This window comes from Saccopteryx bilineata, chromosome X (assembly GCF_036850765.1).
Source record: "Saccopteryx bilineata isolate mSacBil1 chromosome X, mSacBil1_pri_phased_curated, whole genome shotgun sequence".
NCBI lineage: Eukaryota > Metazoa > Chordata > Mammalia > Chiroptera > Emballonuridae > Saccopteryx > Saccopteryx bilineata.
The window spans coordinates 144,729,988-144,751,258 of record NC_089502.1 but is presented as its reverse complement, the minus strand read 5'-3'; the positions used below and the strand labels follow the sequence as shown (position 1 = coordinate 144,751,258).

The 21,271-nt window shown below is 49.1% G+C and overlaps 1 protein-coding gene across 4 annotated transcripts in view; it reads right to left on the bottom strand.

The window, feature by feature from the left end:
- Nucleotides 1-21,271, bottom strand: part of NLGN4X (neuroligin 4 X-linked) — a 338,844-nt gene that overhangs the window by 141,675 nt on the left and 175,898 nt on the right. The window lies entirely within an intron of this gene.

Sequence of the window (21,271 nt, the reverse complement as noted above, 5' to 3'; positions counted from 1 at the left end):
GAATTAAAAAAAAAAAAAAAGGAATGTCACACACAAAAAAAGATAAAATCTGTTACAGTTGGATTTTTAAAAAAATGAAATGCACATAAACATAAATTATATCAAGAAGAAGAACACATTCAAAATGTCATCGGCCAAAAAAAAATATATTAGAGAGATCCTGTGAAAATGCACTTTGGGGGTTAAAATGAGGCTACTGCCAAAGAATAATAAAAAAAAAAAGAGTTAACGTGAGTTTAAGGAAAGAAAGAAAATTAAATTATTAAAAAAAAAAAAAAAGAGATCTCCCGCCTTCCCCAAAGAAATGCATTATTCAATGCTCCTCTGATTTTAACATGCTACCATCGAAATAAACTTTTGAAATGTCACCGATACCCCTGTGTGTAGGTGACTGACTCCAAAATGCAGCTAGAAACACACGTAAGCAATAAACATGAAAGACATTGAATCAAAATATCTCAGAGTTGGCATCAGTTTCATGCACGAGAAGGTAAACACACATCCTTTCCCAGAACAGTCAAAAAAAAAAAAAAAAAAAGCCTCTCGTCCTTTTAAAACATGGTTACGCTACGGAATACACATTTTTCCTCTACGACCCTGTTTCCCCGAAAATAAGACAGTGTCTTATATTACTTTTTGCTCCTAAAAGACACGTTAGATCTTATTTCCAGGGGATGTCTTATTTTTTTCCATGAACAAGAACTCACATTTATTGTTGAACAAATAAAATAAAATAAAATAAAAATGAACATTTATTAATATACTGTAGTCACATCATCACGAACGCCAGCGTCACCAGCCAAACTCTAAATTGCATCAAGAATTTCTCGTGACTCTATTTCCAGGTACAACAATCCACATCTTTTCCCTAAAGATCAGACAGTGTCTTCTATCCATTTTTGCTCCTAAAGGCACGCCAGGTCTTATTTTCGGGGAAGGCGTTGTATTTCTAAGCTTGAAATAGATTGCGCTGGGTCTTATTTTCAGGGGGGATGTCTTACTTTCAGGGAAACGAGGTGTGTGTGTGCGTGTGTGTGTGTGCAGGGAAACGAGGTGTGTGTGTGCGTGTGTGTGTGTGCAGGGAAACGAGGTGTGTGTGTGCGTGTGTGCAGGGAAACGAGGTGTGTGTGTGTGTGTGCAGGGAAACGAGGTGTGTGTGTGCGTGTGTGTGTGTGCAGGGAAACGAGGTGTGTGTGTGTGTGTGCAGGGAAACGAAGTGTGTGTGTGTGTGTGTGCAGGGAAACGAGGTGTGTGTGTGTGTGTGTGCAGGGAAACGAGGTGTGTGTGTGTGTGTGCAGGGAAACGAGGTGTGTGTGTGCGTGTGTGTGTGTGCAGGGAAACGAGGTGTGTGTGTGTGTGTGCAGGGAAACGAGGTGTGTGTGTGCGTGTGTGTGTGTGCAGGGAAACGAGGTGTGTGTGTGTGTGTGTGCAGGGAAACGAGGTGTGTGTGTGCGTGTGTGCAGGGAAACGAGGTGTGTGTGTGTGTGTGTGCAGGGAAACGAGGTGTGTGTGTGTGTGTGCAGGGAAACGAGGTGTGTGTGCGCGTGTGTGTGTGTGCAGGGAAACGAGGTGTGTGTGTGTGTGTGTGCAGGGAAACGAAGTGTGTGTGTGTGTGTGCAGGGAAACGAGGTGTGTGTGTGTGTGTGCAGGGAAACGAGGTGTGTGTGTGTGTGCAGGGAAACGAGGTGTGTGTGTGTGTGTGTGTGTGTGTGCAGGGAAACGAGGTGTGTGTGTGTGTGTGTGTGTGTGTGTGCAGGGAAACGAGAGGGGTGTGTGTGTGTGTGTGTGTGTGTGTGTATACAACCCAATACAGCTAAGATGTTCTACGGGTATCTCTCTTAAGACAAAACGCCGTAACAGATGTTTTCTGTGTTCCAAACGCCTCTGAAATTCGTTGACTTCAAGGTGCTCATGACCAGTTGTTGTCAAAAGAAATAATTGGTCACTTATTTTGAGGACGTCAAACAGGAGGTGCCATTTGGGTGTTTACATGTACCAGATACAACAGGACAGACACAACATTTAGTGCCGGCTGGATCGCTACATCCATTGGCTTGAGGATCTTCCTTCAGATACAAGAGGACACACAACATTTAGTGCCGGCTGGATCGCTACTTTCATTGGCTCAAGGATCTTCCTTCAGATACAAGAGGACACACAACATTTAGTGCCGGCTGGATCGCTACATTCATTGGCTCGAGGATCTTCCTTCAGATACAAGAGGGCACACAACATTTAGTGCCGGCTGGATCGCTACATCCATTGGCTTGAGGATCTTCCTTCAGATACAAGAGGACACACAACATTTAGTGCCGGCTGGATCGCTACATTCATTGGCTAGAGGATCTTCCTTCAGATACAAGAGGACACACAACATTTAGTGCCGGCTAGATTGCTACATTCATTGGCTCGAGGATCTTCCTTCAGATACAAGAGGACACACAACATTTAGTGCCGGCTGGATCGCTACATCCATTGGCTAGAGGATCTTCCTTCAGATACAAGAGGACACACAACATTTAGTGCCGGCTGGATCGCTACATCCATTGGCTAGAGGATCTCCCTTCCGGTGACAGACGCAGCCCAGGTAAGCACCTTGATCAGATCCTGTAACGTGAACTGTGTCCACCACTTAATAAGGGGGTCCGGATACTTCCTGCCTGGTCCCAGGAAGCGTGGGTCCCCATGAGAGGAGAAACAGTGACTGTCTCCCACAACCTCGGGGTGTCTGAAAAGCTCTCCTCAGCCCTACCTGCCTCACAGGACCTCAAGCACTTTCTTTCGGAGATGCAATCGGAAGTCACCGTCTGTGTAGATCAAATAAGGGCAGATGGGTGCCTGGTTCTGGTGACTCGATGCCTTTCCGAAAGCACACCTGGGCAGGGGGCTAGATAGAGGGATTGGTAGGAACCCTGCTTCTCTGGATTTGTTGATTGTTTTTTTTCATAATCATTTCTAATTTTGATGAGGTCTAACTACTGCATTGTTTTCCTTGAAAGCTGGTACTTTTGAAGTCACATTTAAGAAAACCTTGCCAGCCTGAACGGGTGGTGGCGCAAAGGATAGAGCGTCGGACTGGGATGCGGAGGACCCAGGTTCGAGACCCCGAGGTCGCCAGCTTGAGCGTGGGCTCATCTGGTTTGAGCAAAGCTCACCAGCTTGGACCCAAGGTCACTGACTTGAGCAAGGGGTCACTCGGTCTGCTGTAGCCCCACGGTCAAGGCACATATGAGAAAGCAATCAATGAACAACTAAGGTGTCGCAATGAAAAACTGATGATTGATGCTTTTCACCTCTCTCCATTCCTGTCTGTCTGTCCCTATCTATCCCTCTCTCCGATTCTCTCTCTGTCTCTGTAAAAAAAATAATAATAAAGAATAAAGAAACTGTTGCCAAACCCAGAAGATTTTCTCCTGCGGTTCCCTTTCTCATTGCTGAAGATTTGAGTTTTTATATTTACGTCTTTCGCTTATATTGAGTTAGTCTTCTATATAACACAAGGAAGGTTACTCATCCTTTCGTCTATAAACATCTGGTTGACTCAGCACTATTCACGAAAGATTGACTCAACGCTATTTACGAAAGACAGGTCCGTTTTTCTCCATTGAATTTTTTAAGATTCCTGTTGACAGGAAGGTTTTTGAACACTCCGTTTTGTGTAGAGCTAGGGGTTTCCTTCTCTTAATGTTTCTTTATTTTGTTTTTCAGAATCCTCCTCAATGAAATCATGTGTTTGTCTTTCCCTGTCTGACTTACTTCACAGAGTGTATAACACCCTCTATCTAGATCAGGAGTCGGGAAACTTTTTGGCTGAGAGAGCCATGAACGCCACAGATTTTAAAATGGAATTCCGTGAGAGCCGTACAATGACCCATGGATGTAATGCATTATCCAATAAAAATGTGGTGTTGCCCTGGAGGACAGCTGTGATTGGCTCCAGCCACCCGCAACCATGAACGTGAGCGGTAAGAAATGAATGGATTGTGATACATGAGAATGTTTTATATTTTTAATGTTATTGTTTTGTTTTTTTTATAAATAAATTTTTATTTTAATGGGGTGACATCAATAAATCAGGGTACATACATTCAAAGAACACATTTCCAGGTTATCTTGTCATTTAGCTCTGTTGCATACCCATCACCCAAAGAGAGATCGTCCTCCGCCTCCCTCCATCCAGTTCTCTCTGTACCCCTCCCCCTCCCCCTCTCCCTCCTCCCCTCCCCCCCCCCCCGTAACCACCACACTCCTGTCCATGCCTCTTAGTCTCGCTTTTATGTCCCCCCAATGTATGGAATCCTGCAGTTCCTGTTTTTTTCTGATTCGCCTATTTCACCCCGCACAATGCTACCAAGACTCCACCATTCTGCTGTAAGTGATCCGATGTCACCATTTCTCCTAGCTGACTAATATACCATGGTGTATATGTGCCCAATCTTCTTCATCCAGTCCTCTATTTTTTTTTTACAGTGATTAAAAGCCTTTAAGCAAACTCGTGGCCAATACAGCAAGAATCCATAAAAGAGTAGTGTCCTTAACATGTTCACCAAGTCCAAGTTGGCCCCATCACCATGTCAAATCCCTGAAAAATGCAACCCAACCACAGTTCAGTCTGTTAGGAGCTGTCACAGGGAGCAGGAGTCCAGGAAAGTTCCCCACAGGAAAAGTCCGCATGGCACTGGAATTGTTGTCACCATTCTATACTTTGCAGCTCATGTCCAAGTCCCAATGACCGCTGCCTCTAGCTGGTCATGATTCAGGTAGACTGGAATAATGTTATTGTTTTTATTCAAGAGGTGTCTGCGAGCCAGAGGCAGCCATCCAAAGAGCCACATCTGGCTGGTGAGCCCTAGGTTCCCGACCCCTGCTCTAGATCAGATGTGGCCACAGACAGCAAGATCTCATTCTTCTTCACAGCTGAATTCTCTGTGAATCTGTTTTTGTTATGTTGACGGTTGACAAAGGGGAGGGGGAGGTTGGTGGTCCGGGTGACCACGGAGAAGGGACTGAGAAGCCCAGGTGGGCAGTCACAGCACAATCACAGGACGTCACGTCCAGCACGGGGCACAGAGTCAGTCATACTGTCATAACTATATGCAGGGCCACATGGTTACTACACTTAGGAGGGAAACTGCTTCTTAATCTGCATAAATGTCTAACCACTACCTTGTACACTCGAAACTTTGTTTTGTAGGTTATAAAAATAACACTGCATAAAAACTTATTTTAAGGCCCTGGCCGGTTGGCTCAGCGGTAGAGCGTCGGCCTGGCGTGCGGGGGACCCGGGTTCGATTCCCGGCCAGGGCACACAGGAGAGGCGCCCATTTGCTTCTCCACCCTCCCTCCTTCCTCTCTGTCTCTCTCTTCCCCTCCTGCAGCCGAGGCTCCATTGGAGCAAAGATGGCCCGGGCGCTGGGGATGGCTCCTTGGCCTCTGCCCCAGGCACTAGAGTGGCTCTGGTCACGGCAGAGCAACGCCCCGGAGGGGCAGAGCGTCGCCTCTGGTGGGCGTGCCGGGTGGATCCCGGTCGGGCGCATGCGGGAGTCTGTCTAACTGTCTCTCCCCGTTTCCAGCTTCAGAAAAATACAAAAAAACACCTTATTTTAAAAAACTGACTATCAACATGAGGGTTTATTTACAGAGTCTGGCTATTGTCCATTCATCTGTATTTCGGTCCACATGGAAGACCCTGTTGCCTTAATTACTATCACTTCATAGAACCTTTCAAAACAGGGAAGGTAACGCCTTCACCTTAGAATCACCCACCCGCAAAAGCCGTATACTTTTTTTTTATTCATTTTTTAGAGAGGAGAGAGAGAAAGGGAGAGAGAGAGAGAGACAGAGAGAGAAGGTGGGGAGGCGCTGGAAGCATGAACTCCCATATGTGCCTGGACCAGGCAAGCCCAGGGATTCGAACCGGCGACCTCAGCATTTCCAGGTCGACGCTTTATCCACTGCGCCACCACAGGGCAGGCCCATATACTTTTTTTTAATCAATGCCACCCCAATGCTCGTGATGAAAAATGGATAAATAAAGTAGAGCCACCATCATGGCAAACAGACAGAAGAAAGCAAACCTCTCTCTGCATGAAAACACACAGGGAAGGCACACTGCTCCCACAACCTCCCTTTCTTCAAGAGCGACTGTTATTTCCGGAAACTCGGACACACCAGGCAGACGCTCCCCGTGAGCCCGGCAAGGGAAGGGAAGCGGCTCCGCCCTGGGAAACTTTTATAGAGACGATTTGCCAAACCACAGTTTCTCATCGGTCCTAGAGAGCAGAGCCCAGGCGGACAGCGCCCTACTCGGTCTGCAGAGAATTCACAGGTCCCCCTTTTCCTTCTGTCTCTAGTAGGCGGCTGCCGCGTGTCTCTCTGTGGACAAGTCCAACACGGCTCCGTCAACGGTCTGAGAGGCAGCCGCCTGATCGCGAACCTCTCCATCGCTTTTCCCGACCCGGACGGTGGAAACACCGGTGCTGGAGGGAACTCCGGGGTAATTTCAAAACCCGGGCAGGCCGTGGGCTTTCTCTCTTCCCTTCCCTTCCCTTCCCTTCCCTTCCCTTCCCTTCCCTTCCCTTCCCTTCCCTTCCCTTCCCTTCCCCTCCCCTCCCCTCCCCTCCCCTCCCCTCCCCTCCCCTCCCTTCCCCTCCCCTCCCCTCCCCTCCCCTCCCCTCCCCTCCCCTCCCCTCCCCTCCCCTCCCCTCCCCTCCCCTCCTTCCTTCCTTCCTTCCTTCCTTCCTTCCTTCCTTCCTTCCTTCACAGATGGGCATCTTCTCCCCGCAAAGTGCAAGAATAGTATTCCTGGCCGACCAGGCGGTGGTGCAGTGGACAGAGCGTCGGAATGGGAGGCGGAGGACCCCGGTTCGAGACCCTGCGGTGGCCGGTCTGAGCACGGGGTCGTTGGCTACAGCGTGGGATCATAGGCATGACCTCGTGGTCACTGGGTTGAGCCCAAAGGTCGCTGGCTTGAGCCCAAGGTCACCAGCTTGAGCAACTGGGGTCACTGGCGCTCTGCTATAGCCCCCTCCCCATTCAAGGCACATATGAGAAAGCACTCAATGAAGAACTAAGGAGCCGCAACGAAGAACTGATGCTTCTCATCTCTCTCCGTTCCTGTCCATCTGTCCCTATCTGTCCCTCTCTCTGACTCTCTCTCTCTGTCTCTGTAAAGCCAGTATCCACGGCCACCATCACAGCCGCCTGGCCCATGCAGGTTCGCTTTCAATTCGGACAGACAGTAATGAAACAACAGAGCCAAGAACTGATGGGCCATCATCTTTAATCCTAGCTTGCACCCGGCGGGCAAGTAAAAACACAGACTGGGCTCCAAAACCCACTCATTCAGTGCTCACAAAGCCACTGACTTATCCGAGTTTCCTAGAATCAAAGGTTTCTAGCTCACCAGACTTATTCACCTCTGTTCCCCATCTCCTTCCTTCTCCCTTCACAAACTGGCTTCTCACTCAGCACTCCGCCATCTTGGCTGCTTTTCCTCTCCTCCACGTGGCCTTTCTCTGCTCTCCTCTCTAATGCTAATCTCAGGAACTGAGCGAGAGCAAGCTCCCGGTCTGTCCTACTTTATAGTGTAAAAACCAAAACCTTTCATCCAATATACAAACAAGGAAGTCTCTGATACAAAGTCACTTATCTGAGGCATAATGGGATTCCTCATGAGAGTGCACCACCTCACATCAAAAAGGGTGGGAAAGGCTTAGTCTTAAAACTAAGCCTTAGGCTATAACAACCCTGCCTGCTTACAGCCTGTGCCCCACACCCAATGCAAACTATAAGTGAGCAAACCTCTATATCATTATTTACAAACTTATTTGACCAACACTGCCCCCCCCCCACACACACACACAGAATAGTATTACTCTATATGTGTCATCCAACCTCCCTGGGGAAGTGGTCGTAAACATGAAAGGGAATGTTTAAGCAACTTCAAACCGGAACACAGCCGTGCCATTGTTAAAATTTCAGCACGGCGACATTATCAATAAAACATCTCCGTGCCCCGAGTTCTGAAGGCTGTCTATCATTTCTTTATACCTGTTCCTCTGATGTTCTGTGTAGCTGCATCTTTTTCGACAGTCACACTCTTGAAAGGCGTACTTTGTATCCTGAATGCAATAGGAAACCCTTTGTAAGGCGATTCAGGTAACTTTGTATCCGCTGTTATGAAGAGATATTATGTTTGTTGCCCGGGGTATACACAGTGTTGGGCAAAAATAGGTTTACCGTTGTGAGTAGGCGAAATGCAGAGTTTATTCTCGTATTATTATTTTTGTATTTTGATTTTTCTGTACGAACCACTAAAAACCTACTTTTGCCCCACCTTGTATCTATGGAAATCATTAAAGAAAGTTATCGGTTCGGACTCTGTGGGCTCATTATCCACACAAGAATAAAAAATGCCCTGACCTGTGGTGGCGCAGTGGATAAAGCATCGACCTGGAAATGCTGAGGTCGCCAGTTCAAAACCCTGGGCTTGCCTGGTCAAGACACATATGGGAGTTGATGCTTCCAGCTCCTCCCCCCTTTCTCTCTCTCTGTCTCTCTCTCTGCTCTCTAAAATGAATAAATAAAAATTTTAAAAAAGAATAAAAAATGGTAGAAGGCAACAAAAAAAGAAACACTGGCCAATTAGTACTCTTCATTATAAGATTGCATATTAAATCTGTATTTACCAGTTTGCATTTATTTCTTTGTTTTTTAAAATATATATTTATTGATTGACTTAGCAAGAGAAGGAGGGGGAGGGAGAGAGAGGGAGAGAGAGAGGGAGAGGGAAAGAGAGAGACAGAGAGAGAGAGAGAGACAGGACATGGGTCTGTTCCTGTATGTGCCCTGACTGGGAATCGAACTGGCAACCTCTGTGCTTCCAGAGGATGCTCTAACCAAGCAGCTGTCTGGCCAGGGCTTTGTATCTTTTAAAAGGAAAAGTTCCCAGTTGAACTTAGCCTTGTTATCTTAATGACAAGAAGAGTGTGTCTGAGCTAAACAGATTAGTTTCAGGACAGAGGATGTTGACTCATGGTTTGGGGGAGGGAGAGAACAAATGTCTCCTTGACCCGGAGAGATATGTGCGTGGTTGATTTCATCTGTCACAGAGCCAGGGAGGAATAGTTCTTCAATCTTCTAATCCAATACCGGGCGGAGGCCGCACAGCACTTATTAGGATATCCCTGCTTTGATTCAGCACTGAGATGAATGGGAAACAACCCCCCCTCCCCAAATCCAAAGGTCCCCCCACCTCACGGATTCATTCCCTGGTAAACTCAGTTTTTCTACAAATAGCTATTGACACTTTACTCTGTTTTTAATTTTAATTTATTGATTTCAGAGCAAGAGGAAGGAGAGAGAGAGAGATAGAGAGGGGGGAGAGACAGGGAGAGAGAGAGAAGGAGAGAGGGGGAGAGAGAGAGAAGGAGAGAGAGGAAGAGAGAAAGAGGAGAGAGAAAGAGAGGAGAGAAAGAGAGAGGAGAAAGAGGGAGAGAGAGAGGAGAGAGGGAGAGAGAGAAGGAGAGAAAGAGAGGAGAGAGAGGAGACAAAGAGAGAGAGGAGAGAGAGAGGGAGAGAGGGAGAAGGAGAGAAAGAAGAGGAGAGAGAAAGAGGAGAGAAAGAGAGAGAAGAGAGGGGAAGAGAGAGAAAAGAGAGAAAGAGAGGAGAGAGAGAGGAGAAAGAGAGAGAGAAGGAGAGAGGGAGAGAGAAGGAGAGAGGGAGAGAGAGAAGGAGAGAAAGAGAGAGAGAAGGAGAGAGGAGAGAAAGAGAGAGGAGAGAGGGAGAGAGACAGAGAAGGAGAGAGAAAGAGAGGAGAGAAAGAGAGAGGAGAGAGAGGAGAGAAAGAGAAAGAGAGAGGAGAGAAAGAGAAAGAGAGGAGAGAGAGAAAGAGAGGAGAGAAAGAGAGAGACAGAGAAGGAGAGAGAGAGGAGAGAGAGAAGGAGAGAGGGAGAGAGAGAAGGAGAGAGGGAGAGAGAGAGAAGGAGAGAAAGAAAGAGAGAGGAGAAAGAGGGAGACAGAAGGAGAGAGAGAGAAAGAGAGAGGAGAGAAAGAGAGAGAGAGGAGAGGGAGAGAGAGGAGAGAGAAGGAGAGAAGGAGTGAGAGAGAAAGAGAGAGGAGAGAAAGAGAGAGAGGAGAGGGAGAGAGAGAGGGAGAGAGAGAGGAGAGAAAGAGAGGAGAGAGAAAGAGAGAGGAGAGAGGGAAAGAGACAGAGGAGAGAGAGAAAGAGAGAGAGGAGAGAAAGAGAGAGAGGAGAGAGGGAGAGAGAGGAGAGAAAGAGAAAGAGAGAGGAGAGAGAGGAGAGAAAGAGAGAGGAGAGAGAGGGAGAGAGACAGAGAAGGAGAGAGAGAGAAAGAGAGAGAGAGGAGAGAGAGAGGGAGAGAGAGAGAGAGAAGAAGAGAAAGAGAGAGGAGAGAGAGAAGGAAGGGGAGAGAGACAGGAATGTCGATCTGCTCCTATCTGAGCCCTGACCAGGGAGCAAACGAGCAACCTCTCAGCTGGGGACAGCGCTTTAACGGAAGGAGCCATCCACCAGGACACTATGGCCGCTTTCACTGTGCTAGGGGTGGACCTGAGGATGACACGCCCACCCGAAGATGGTCCTTCAGGGGACGAATGACCTGTTCGTCCAGCCTCCCCGGGGTCCGGGGCTGCAGACTAGGACACAAGTGTGGCTTCTGAGGACGGGGTGGGTGGACAGAAGCAAGAAACGGAGACAGACGGACAGTGAGGATTCGGTTCCTGTAAGCAAAGGAGGCATGGGGGGAGGGGGGGCAGAGGGGACCCCAGGAGAGACATCCAACTACACGCCCTGTCTGTTATGACCCCTGCATCCTGAGCGTTCAGGGTCACGTCGCCGGGAGAAACACTCCACACACAGGCACATCTGAATATGACATTGTAACTTCCCCTTGCCCTCGGGGAGTACCGTGCATCGGAACAAAAATACGGACCAGTTCCCCTGTGGGTTTCCTCCACGGCTGCGGGGTGGGCGTGGAGGGGGGACCCGGCAAACTCTGCCACCAACCTGGGGCGGAGAAAAAGAAAGAGAAAGAGAGAGAGGAGAGGAGAGAGAAAGAGGAGAGAGAGAGAAGGAGAGAAAAAGAGGAGAGAGAGAAAGAGAGAGGAGAGAGAGAGAAAGAAGGAGTGAGAGAGAAAGAGAGAGAGGAGAGAAAGAGAGAGAGGAGAGGGAGAGAGAGAAGGGGAGAGAGAGAGGAGAGAAAGAGAGAGAGGAGAGAAAGAGAGAGAGGAGAGAGAGGGAGAGAAGGAGAGAAAGAGAGAGGAGAGAGGGAGAAAGAAGGAGTGAGAGAGAAAGAGAGAGAGGAGAGAAAGAGAGAGAGGAGAGAGAGGGAGAGAAGGAGAGAAAGAGAGAGGAGAGAGAAGAGAGAGGGAGAGAGAGAAAGAGAGAGAGGAGAGAAAGAGAGAGAGGAGAGGGAGAGAGAGAAGGGGAGAGAGAGAGGAGAGAAAGAGAGAGAGGAGAGAAAGAGAGAGAGGAGAGAGAGGGAGAGAAGGAGAGAAAGAGAGAGGAGAGAGGGAGAGAGAGAAGGAGAGAGAGAAAGAGAGAGGAGAGAAAGAGAGAGAGGAGAGGGAGAGAGAGAAGGGGAGAGAGAGAGGAGAGAAAGAGAGAGAGGAGAGAGGGAGAGAGACAGAGGAGAGAGAGAGAAAGTCACGGGTGTCTGCTTTGGAGGGGACCAGCAGGGCGGACCCTGTGCCCCATTTTTCTTTCTTCTGATATCAGAACTCAGGCCCCCAGACCGAGTCCCACGTTGAAACGGGAATGTGTCTGAGGCTGGGCAGTGTCCCTCACGAGCCCTCGAGAAGCGGACGGCAACGAGACCAGCAAATTCGGAGTGAGAAATGTGCCACCCTGTGTTGTGGCAAGGCTGGGCTGGATGACCTGCCCCGGGTGGTGAGGGGTATGTTGTAAAGCCAGTAGCCACGGCCACCGTCACAGCGGCCTGGCCCGTGCAGGTTCGCATTGGATTCGGACAGACGGTAATGAAACAACGGAGCCAAGAACCAGTGGGCCATCAGCTTTAATCTTACCTTGCACCTGGTGGGCGAGAAATACACACAGTGGGAAAACACTTCCCTTTCCATTCAGGGCTCCCAAAGCCACGGACTTTTCTGAGTTTCCTAGAATCAAAGGTTTCTACCTCACCAGCCTTAGTCACCTCTGTTCCCCATCCCCTTCTCTCTGCACAAACTGGCTTCTCCTTCAGCACTCTACCATCTTGGCTGCTTCTCCTCTCCTCCACGTGGCCTTTCTCTGCTCCCCTCTCTAATGCTAATCTCAGGAACTGGAGAGAGAGCAAGCTCCCGGTCTGCCCCACTTTATAGTGTAGAAATCAAAACCTTTAATCCAGTATACAAACAAGGAAGTCTCTGATACAAAGTCACTTGTCTGAGGCATAATGGGATTCCTCATGACAGTGCACCACCCCACATCATGGAACAGTCAAGAGTGTGGGGAAAAGCTTAGTCTTAAAACTAAGCCTTAGGCTATAAGGACCCTGCCTGCTTACAGCCTGTCCCCCACACCCAATGCAAACTATAAGCGAGCAAACATATATCATATTTACAAACATATCTGACCAACAGTATGCTTCCCCTGCTTCTTCTACCCTTACGTATATTTATTTCTAATAATATTCTTTTTTTAATTTTTCAGCTAGACGCGGTGCGCAACACAATGCCAGTTTTAGATAAACCGCAGAGCGGTTAGAGATTTTTACATCATTGACGACGTCATCATCACCCTAGAGAGTCTCACGGAAACAGGACTTCTAGATCATGAATGCACGGGAATTGATTTCTCTCCAGACACCGGCAGAAGTCTACTTGAAAAAAAAAATAATAATAATTTTCAGAAAGTAATCCCCAAAGTTGAAGACATGCAGGGATATGGAATTGGAGTTGCTCGTTTATCGGGGGTCAGAAAGCCAGGGTCCCCCAGGATTTAATCCTGGACTTCTGACCTCAGATGCATCGCGCAGGGCTGACGTCAGACCACACCGTCTAGACGGGAGTCCTCGCCACATCAAACGTGAAGAAGAGAAAAAACCGTAGACACTTTCAGAAAACATCTACAATTTTGCCTAGGATGGACATCGAATGTCCCATTCTCTCGTTTGATTTTTAGAACTGAAGTTGAATTCTAAGGTAGCACCGCCTAATTTTTCTGGGGTTTCCATTTCCACAAAATAAAAGTAAAATGCAGGCCTGTTTGTGTGATCACAGTAACACCAAGATTGAGAGCCTTCTAATTCTCTAGGACAGGGGTCGGGAACCTATGTCTCGCGAGCCAGATGTGGCTCTTTGGATGGCTGCCTCTGGCTTGCAGACAAATCTTTAATAAAAAATAATAATAATGTTAAAAATAGAAAACATTCTCGTGTATTACAATCCATACATTTCCTACCGCTCATGTTCATGGTTGCCGTTGGCTGGAGCCAATCACAGCTGTCCTCCGGGACAACACCACATTTTGATTGGATAATGCGTCACGTCCATGGGTCGTTGTATGGCTCTCACGGAATGACATTTTAAAATATGTGGCGTTCGTGGCCCTCTCAGCCAGAAAGGCTCCTGTCCCCTGCTCTAAGACTTCAAACACACATCAACCTCGTAATGGAAATACAGGAGGTTTCCTGTGTTTATACTTCCTTCTATCCCCCCTCACTGGCTTTGCAAGAAGAGCGAGAGAGAAACGGGAATAACAATCTTCCTTTCTTGTTTTGTTGGGATTAGAACCGATTTCACACTTTCTTTGGTAGGAATCCGAGGGATGTGCAATTTTATGGGGTCTCTGAAATACGACTCTGCTTCTTATTAAAATCTCAGGGTCCTGCACAGCCTGACATAAGCTTATTTTTGCTGCTGTTGTTGCGAATTTAGCTATCGAAGTATTTCTGCTCTCGGGACTAAAAGACAAATCCCATCAGATGTACACGAGTTACTCCCTTTTTTTTTATTACATATGTCACCTCTGGAACCATTTCCAAGAGCCCGAGATTAAATCACAATGTATTTAAAAATTGGAACTCATTTAAGATGGAGTTACGGTAGACACCTTTTACATGCGCCCTCAGAGAGAAAACCCACGATGAGAATGAAATTGGCTTTGATTTGCCCTGAGCTGATACACATTCTGAAAGGTTGTATTAAAACAGACACAGAGACACAGACAGAAAATAAATCTCTGTCAATATTAAAACTATATATATATATGTCTACATACTCCCTACTAAGATATTCTGGAAGGTTTTGAATCCTGTTGCAACGGTATTAACCGATGGAAAAAATGCCTTTTGTCTTGTCCAAGAGTGTACGATGCCGAGTGACAGGTACCATCTCTGTGCCGTGTGACACTTTGGGGGTGTGAGACAGGAATCGGGTTGAGCTGGGACCTGAACCAGTCTCCACATAAAGGAATAACCTGTTCCTATAAACTTGGAAGGATGGGATCTGCATAAACTGTCTAGACTACACCTGCTTGGTGGGTTGGTGTCACCTTCCCCACGGGGAGCAGAACCATGTCACCCTTGTCCCCAAGGGGTCCACACCTCAGTCCTCAGAACCTGCGAATCTGCCGCAGTGGTCGGGAAAACTCATTAGTCAACAGAGCCAAATATCAACAGTGCAACGATTGAAATTTCTTTTGAGAGCCAAATTTTTTAAACTTAAACTCTAGAGCAGGGGTCGGGAACCTTTGTGGCTGAGAGAGCCATGAACGCCACAGATTTTAAAATGTCATTCCGTGAGAGCCATACAATGACTCGTGGACGTGATGCATCATCCAATAAAAATGTGGTGTTGTCCCGGAGGACAGCTGTGATTGGCTCCAGCCACCGGCAACCATGAACATGAGCGGTGGGAAATGAATGGATTGGAATGCATGAGAATGTTTTCTATTTTTAACGTTATCATTTTTTTTTTATTAAAGATTTGTCTGTGAGCCAGGGGCAGCCATCAAGAGCCACATCTGGGTCACGAGCCATAGGTTCCCGACCCCTGCTCTTTAGAGAGGTACATTCCTTATCGAGGTAGCGCCCGCACGTGGTATTTTGTGGAAGAGCCACATTCAAAGGGCCAAAGAGCTGCACGTGGCTCACAAGCCGTGGTTTTCCAACCAGGGTGCTACACGGGCACAGGACAGCGGGAATTAAAATTTTCAGATGCCATGAATGGTCATCATCAGCTGCTCTTAAGTTGAAGAACTTTTCTTGGATTCTTCAGGGGCCCCCACTGGAATCACAGGGGCCCTTTGGAGCAGAAGAAGGTGTCCCCACAGGACAAAGCCTGCATCAGAAAGGGAACAGGAAGTAAGACCCAGGTGGATATTTGGGGGGAGTGAGGAGGATGCTATGGTCTGAGTAACGTGGGCAGCTTCTATCAGCAAAGAAAGGGTAAGTCGTAGCTTTTTCCTCTTGAAAGTCTTTGGTGCTATAAACACTTTGATTTTAGCCCAGGGAGCAAACATTTGGGGGCTCTGACCTGCGAAAGTGTGAGATCATCCCATGTTATTTTAAGCCAAAACCCCCCTGGTACTTTGTAACAGCGGCAGGAGGGAAGAGATACATTCTGTCTATTTGTAAATCTAACCACTCACACCCACAGGGAGGGGTGGGTGTTGGTTTATAGACATTGTGTCGAAACCCACCACTGGGTGTTGTTTCTGAAACTGTTCTCGTTCTGGCCAGAGGGGGCGCTGTCTGTCTGCTGGCTTCTGGGTCCCTCCCATGGACCCCCATCACCGTGGATTGTTTTTAGGTTTTCATCTTTGTTATTTTGTTTCTTTGTTTAACATCTCATTACTGTGTGACATGATTAAGAAGGATTGTTTTGTATATTCCCTGCCCCCCCCTTTTGAAAGTTGGATGATTCTCAATATTCTGTTCCTTTTTTTTTAAAAAAAGGTGAGATGAGGGGAGACAGAAAGAGACTCCTGAATGCACTCCAAGCGGGATCCACCCGGCAACCCCATCTGGGGCCAATGCAAAGTACTGAGCTATTTTTAGTGCCTGAGGCCGACGTGCTCCAACGGAGCAATCCTCAGTGCCTGGGGCTAACGTTCAAACCAACCGAGGCACTGGCTGCAGGAGGGGAAGAGAGAGAGAAGGGGGAAAGGGATGAGGGAGAAGCAGATGGTCCCTTCTCCTGTGTGCCCTGACTGGGAATCAAACCCAGACATCCATACACCAGGCCAATGCTCTATCCGCTGAACCAACCAATCAGTTCCTCTTTTTTCTATTTGGCATGTGCATTTGATAGGTTCAGAAGGTGCAATGAAGCAAAAAGCAAAAATAAAAAAATAAAAATCAGTGACCCACCTGAGCGCTACACAATAGCTTCTGCTGTCTAGGTATAACCCCGGATGAAGGGCGGGAAACAATCACATGACTCTTTAATCCCCCTGCTAGGACGACGACAGTCATTTCCCCGGGAAATGATTATTAACTAACCTGCAACTCAGGGCACTGCTCCAAATCCTTTGTAACCATTGTAAAAACAAAACAAAACAAAAACAATTACCACAGACTGTGTGTGTTCCCACGGTACAGCTCAGACAAGCGCAGCCAGCAAAGAAAAAGGTTCAGGAACCCGGTACCGCCTTTCAAGCTGCCACAGGTTGGGCAATTCTAACCCAGAAGGGAGAGACGGCATTGTTAACGAACCCAGGGTCAACTTTGTGGTGAATAGCGACGAAAGGTTTTATGTAGCGAGTAGTGACAAAGGTTTTATGTAGCAAGTAGTGACAAAGGTTTTATGTAGCGAATAGTGACAAAGGTTTTTTGGGGTTTTTTGGTATTTTTCTGAAGCTAAAAACGGGGAGAGACAGTCAGACAGACTCCTGCATGCGCCCGACCGGGATCCACCCAGCACGCCCACCAGGGGCGACGCTCTGCCCACCAGGGGGCGATGCTCTGCCCCTCCGGGGCGTCGCTCTGCCGCGACCAGAGCCACTCTAGCACCTGTGGCAGAGGCCAAGGAGCCATCCCCAGCGCCTGAGCCATCTTTGCTCCAATGGAGCCTTGGCTGCGGGAGAGGAAGAGAGAGACACAGAAGAAGGAAGGGGGGTGGAGAAGCAAATGGGCACTTCTCCTATGTGCCCTGGCCGGGAATTGAACCCGGGTCAGGCCCGCACACCAGGCCGACGCTCTACCGCTGAGCCAATCGGCCAGGACCAGACAAAGGTTTTATGTTAGGGGTAAGGTTAGTCTCTGGAGAGGGTGAGTTTATTTTTCCATCCCCACAAATCAATGATAAAACCCCAACACACTTCAACCTTAGACCATGTCCTAGGACCTTTGGTCTGACAATGAAAACAGAAATAAGACAAAAGTATAGCTAAGTAACTAAACAGAGGAAAGGCAATGGGTGTTTGGGAACGGGCATGAACTTGGTGTTGGATTTTGCGCGACAGAAGGGTGACAATCTGTAAGAGAAAAACTAGGGTCAACGCACAGACAGCTGTTTGCACGCAGTGAGATGTCCTCATTATCAGAATATCATTTATCAAGTGTAACCCATTGTTTAAGCAAAACGGTGGCCCGGATCTTGAAGACACCACTTCTGTTTTAGACACAGGAGCTAGCTAAAAATGGGTTTCTAAGATATTGCAAGCCATCCCCTACCCGGCCCGCCCAGGACTCGGGTTAGAACCCTTGGGTGTCTTGTGCTGAAATCATCAAATACGGCCCGGGGTGTAATCAGCGTAGCCCGGTAATCTCCAATTTGCTATGATTTTAGCATTCCTCTCTGTCTTTGCGTGAGCAGCTCTTGCTCCCAAAAATAATACCGCGTGGCCGTGAGTGATGAGATTTTCTCTCATAGAACCGTTTAATCCGAGAGGCTTAATGAACCCTAAGCCAATCCATCCGTCCTATTGTGAATCCACAAAAGCGTCCGCTTCCAAGGCCAAGAGGTAAACTCAGCGTCTCTCTCTCTCTAGCTACTGAGTCCCACGTTTTCAAAGCACAGGATTTGGAAACACACAGGTTATGGCTAGCTCCCCGATCTCATTCCGTGGTTGGTCATTATGTGCAATTTCAGGTATTATTTCTGCGGGGCGGGGGTTGGGACTCTCTCCCAGGGATGGGTTTTGATTATTTATTAATTAATTAATTTATTTATTTATTTTGTATTTTCCTGAAGCTGGAAATGGGGAGAGACAGTCAGACAGACTCCCGCATGCGCCTGACTGGGATCCACCCGGCACGCCCACCAGGGGCAACGCTCTGCCCACCAGGGGGCGATGCTCTGCCCATCCAGGGCGTCGCTCTGTTGTGACCAGAGCCACTCCAGCACCTGGGGCAGAGGCCAAGGAGCCATCCCCAGCGCCCAGGCCATCTTTGCTCCAATGGAGCCTCGGCTGCGGGAGGAGAAGAGAGAGACAGAGAGGAAGGAGGGGGGGGTGGAGAAGCAGATGGGCACTTCTCCTGTGTGCCCTGGCCGGGAATCGAACCCGGGACTTCTGCACGCCAGGCCGACGTTCTACCAGTGAGCCAACCGGCCAGGGCCTTGATTTTTTATTCTTGTTCTTACTTTCTGCAGCGTCCTCAGGGAACAAACAGCTCAATGCAGCTTACGGTATTTAAACACAGAAACGAGAAGTCATAGGAAACTGGTGACACGTGTTCACAAGTGTTCATATGACGGTGTTTTGCCGGGAGAGACCGTGTTCTTCCCGCCGAGGGCCACACTGCTTGCTGGTCAGCATCTCAACCAACTGTCAAGATGTGCATAAAAATCTCCTGTGTGCAGACTCCTCTGTCTCTCTGTCTCTGTCTATTAAATTCGTCCCCGAGTTACAGGAAATCTGATGGGCTGCCACTGGCTAGCTCAGCGTAGGTTGTAAGAGATTCTCCCTCAGTCAACTGGACCACAAGCTTCTCCTGGTGTCCCAACGACAGAAGCTGCCGCCCTGACCAGTTGGCTCAGCGGTAGAGCATCGGCCCGCCGTGTGGAAGTCCCGGGTTCGATTCCCGGCCAGGGCACAGAGGAGAAGCGCCCATCTGCTTCTCCACCCCTCCCCCTCTCCTTCCTCTCTGTCTCTCTCTTCCCCTCCCGCAGCCAAGGCTCCATTGGAGCAAAGTTGGCCCGGGTGCTGAGGATGGCTCCATGGCCTCTGCCTCAGGCACTAGAATGGCTCTGGTTGCAATAGAGCGATGCCTCAGATGGGCAGAGCATCACCCCTGGTGGGCGTGCCGGGTGGATCCCGGTCGGGCACATGCGGGAATCTGTCTGACTGCCTCCCTGTTTCCAGCTTCAGAAAAATACACACACACACAAAAAAGATGGAGCTATTAAAAATCAGGAGGTCCCACGTCTTACTGGCATTCATTGGAAAGTAATGACTATTCCTTCTCTCCCTCCCCCCCAAAGAAAAATCTCTGCCTTCCACTTAGGGAAGAGCGAGCCAATGCAGACAACGACCTTTATTTCTGTCCCCATATCAGAACCCCCCAGGTTCTCTGCAGGAAGAACAAGGTTAGTCAGGCTGTCAATTTCATCACGTCTAGCCGTCGATCAAAACGCGTGTGTTCCATTGGCCCTTATTCTTCACAGGGGGAAAAAAAAAGACGTTTAGAGTTTCTGGATGAGAAGGAAGGTCAGAACGTGAACCGGAGTTGGACGGCGGATCAGTAAAGGCAATCCCCTCCGCCGGAGGAGACCACCAACCTCACCACCTGCCTGGGCGGGAGTCAGGGGTTCTCCCGTGGGGTCCACAGACAAGCGGCGGCTGTCCAGGGACCAGCAGCCCATGCCCGTCTTGTCTGAGCAGGGTCCGCGTTGCTGCCGTCTAAGGCAAGGCGACCCCGCCATGCTGGGAGGCGGGCGGTCACAGCACCTACAGTCCTCACAGGGCAGAAAACCTTTCCGAGGACCCAACGCCCCTGAGGACCTCCCAGCGGTCCTTCCCTTCCATCCCGCAGCCACTGGTCCACGCCGTGATTTCAGTCCTTCTCACTCAAGAGGGAGCTTCCTTGAGGCAAACTGCCCGTGGACCAGGCTAAGTGTGTGGCATGCCGAGGCTATACAATCAAGCAGGACGCACGCCGTGATTCCGCCGTTCAAGCCCTGTTCCTATTTTATTAAAACCGTTAATGAGCCCTGGCCGGTTGGCTCAGCGGTAGAGCGTCGGCCTGGCGTGCAAGGGGTCCTGGGTTCGATTCCCAGCCAGGGCACACAGGAGAAGGGCCCATCTGCTTCTCCACCCCTCCCCCTCTCCTTCCTCTCTGTCTCTCTCTTCCCCTCCCTCAGCCGAGGCTCCATTGGAGCAAGGATGGCCCGGGCGCTGGGGATGGCTCCTCGGCCTCTGCCCCAGGTGCTAGAGTGGCTCTGTTCGCGACGGAGCGATGCCCCGGAGGGGCAGAGCATCGCCCACTGGTGGGCAGAGCGTCGCCCCCTGGAGGGCGAGCCGGGTGGATCCCGGTAGGGCGCATGCGGAAGTCTGTCTGACTGTCTCTCCCCGTTTTCAGCTTCAGAAAAATAAAATAATAAGAAAAAAAAAACCATTAAGGAGCAGCTTGGGCGCCCTCCACCGTGAGCTCGTGAGCTCTGATCTCCCTGGAGACGTTCGCGCCGCGGGAAGATGCGTCACTATAGCCACGGGAAGACTCTTAGCCTAAGAGGTTTCATCAAGTAAACGAGACAGTGCGGTGATTCCGGGAGGGAAAGGGGGTGGGGGAGAGGGAGGGGAGGGAGAGAATTATACACCTGCTACCTGCACGATTTGATGAGTCAGCGTCACTCGCCATAAATGGCATTGAAGTTTTTAAAGGTTTCAAGCACAGCCGGAGGTCAGGCAAGCGGCCACGACCTTGTTTGGTTTTTATCCGGATGTTGGCCTCGTGTACCCCACCACTATGAGCAGACAGGCTCAGAGCCCTCAGGCCAGGTCAGGACCCGCCTACCGGGAAGATATATTCTCTTGGTGAAATCTGAGACAGCCTTGCCAGGGATACAAAATAACAGAACAGCGTGTTCATAAGTCGCGGAGAAGAAGATGCACAAGAGCAGCCGCAAGAAAAAGATGCCCCCCCCTCCCTCCACGTCCAAGCAAACGCCAGCGGTCATCACATCAAGCCCAAGGTCAACACGACCCTGACCACCAGCTGCGGAGTGACCTCGGGGATGCTATGGATACAGACACATACATATAAAAAGGTCTACCGGAAAGTTCTGTCCGTTTCTATCACAGCAAGTTTCGACACGTAAGCACGTTTATTTGGGGCATGTGTGCCTCTCTATTTGTATCACTTAA